The sequence below is a fragment of the Propithecus coquereli genome, unplaced genomic scaffold (genome assembly GCF_000956105.1).
Source record: "Propithecus coquereli isolate 6110/MARCELLA unplaced genomic scaffold, Pcoq_1.0 Scaffold67, whole genome shotgun sequence".
Taxonomy (NCBI): Eukaryota; Metazoa; Chordata; class Mammalia; order Primates; family Indriidae; genus Propithecus; species Propithecus coquereli.
In genome coordinates, this window is record NW_012152729.1 from 6,801,556 (window position 1) to 6,804,188 (window position 2,633).

Sequence of the window (2,633 nt, forward strand, 5' to 3'; positions counted from 1 at the left end):
TAAAAACAGAGGTATTTCACAATATCTGCTAGAAAGGAGTTGTGGCAGCGTGTCTGTCTGTCTGGTTTTTGGTTTGTTTGTTTGTTTTTGATGAAAAGGACACCAGACCAATTTTCTCATGCTTTAGCTTTCAGAATTGAAAACCCGAATCAATTTGTAACTTTCTAAATTACAAAAGTTTGATATTCTCTAAAACATTTTGTTTAAAATAAGGCCAAGTGCTAATAGAGTTTCTAAGTTTTTATAACTTACAGAGACATATTTTATGGCTAAATTTAAAGACCTGATTTAATAAAATTACTTTACTGATTTCCAAAATCAGCCAGCTAAGGCATTTAAATGAGAGATATCAACTATTAGATATAAGCCTTGATAGTCAAACCAACACAATTCAATAACTTTGCAATTTCTTTTTTATCATCGGTTATGTCTTAATTTCTGGATGAGGTGATTAGATAGCATGGAATGTTGGTTAGAAGAAAGATAATGAGGGTGACTGAGAGAGCAAATAGTCTCCTGAATTACATTATTAAAATATTAGGGAGCTCAAAAAATATTAGAGCATTTATCATTATTTTTTCTATTAGGAATTAGTGCATTTTTTGGACTTAAAACTGTTTCTGAGATCTACCAGTTTAAAGATGAATCTTGCTAGCAAATTCTAAAAGGTACCTCTTTTAAATCTTCTCAAAATAATATTTGAGAAAATTCTACAGAGAAACCCAACATATTGGATCATAATATTATATACTAAAATTGAGAGCTGCTCATTCCTAAGTCTGAGATGATCAATGTAAGGATAAGACAGATGAAGTAAAAAGAAAATTATCAACAGCAAAGACCTTCCCTCTACGTTATATCAGATAATTCAGGACTCAACCACAATGAGGAGGGAAATAAAAGGACTTTGGTGAGACTAGTGGTTACTTACTGCCTAACGACTATGGAATCCCCATGTGTAAGACACTGTGGGGTAATGTGGATATGGAACATACTTTAAATCTTCATCTTTTCTGTTCTCTATTAATTTGTACTCTACAAGTTCAGAGTGTCAGAGAATGGGGCAGAAGTTTTCTCTCCCACCCCCAAAAGGTAGCATAGAAAAAGGAATCTGCATCCTGTATCTATTGGCAAAAAAATCTGAATCTGGATACATCTTTTCTTATTAGCAAGAGTAAACAAAAAGACAAAACCCAATTAAAAAAAAAACCTGAAAGAACAAAGGAAAAGGATATTGATACTCAGAAGATGAACAAACTTTTGTAATGGATAAACTGTAATGGATAAACCACAAAATATTATAGAATTATGTTTGTCACTTTTAAGAGAATCCAAGAAGAATACTTTGTGAAATTATCATACATCATAAAAAGTAATGACTCAGAAGAAAAGCCAACATGATAGTGCAGATTAAGACAAAGGAGACTGAATGATGCCTGAGCCATCTTTTGTCCCCTCGCACTGAAATATTCATGCAATGCAGGTGAACAAAGGCACAGCATTGGAAGTTAGGATATCACCAGTCACTAGAATGATTTTTATAGCAACCAAACTGTTAAGACACAGTAGGGGACCCAGGGAGAAAAATGGTTCAGAGATTTGTATTATCTCCGCTCTTAAGTATCTAGGACCCAGATACTTAATCAGAGTTCTAATTTGAATGAGGGAAACCCTAGCCCAATTTCCAGAATTTGTTTCCCAAGACAAACAAGCCCATTTTATAAACGTATCCCTATTGCTTTCTGTGAAGGTAAAGGTAGGACAAGTCTGAGACAGGAATTACCTGAGAATGGTGCACTTTGGTGGTTGAAGATTTTTGAACACTGGGCAAGAAAAATATTTCGGGTGGACTCACATTGTTCCATATGAACAGTCAATGGATCATGTAAAGGCAAGAGAAGATGTTTCCTTGATCCAGGAAAGCTACATGTTAAAGATGACAACCAGATACCCAGAAAATGGACTGGGTTTTGTGCGCGTGGAGACAAAGAAATATCATAGCAGAGAAAACCAGGCCACTCCACCCCTTCTGCTTACAATGTCAATAGAATAGGAATCCACTTAATTAAGGAAGAATAACAAGGTGTGGGCTGTGGGATAGCATGAGACTTATGAGAAGCTTCTGCAATCTAAGTGAAAAATATAACTTCTGAAGAAAATTTACAAATGGGAATAAGTTGTGGAGAGAAAATTATTACCATAAAGCGTGAAAACAATATTTTAGTACTGAAATATTAGTGTGTACTGGAGACCATTGGAGCATAAATGGTTTGACTTTAGCTATAAAAAAAGCACTGAAACCAATTAAGTGTAAGTTACCTCTAAATAATATACTTTCAGTGGAAGCCCATATTAAACCAATTTCCAGGCAAACCATTTTATTCTGCCACAGGAAATTGGACCTATGGAATGTTAAAATTCATGTAATGATATTCATTCAACACATATTTGTTGCTTATTTTATTCTAGGTCAGACAGTGGTAGACACTGATGAATCAACTATAAATAGGATACAGCGTCTGTGAGAGGAAGTGTGACATTTCTCTAAAATGTAGGAGGCAGAACTCTGCCTTTATCTTCTGGCTCTGCCTTTTTCTCTGCCATTGTGACTGTGGGAAAATTATTTAAATTCT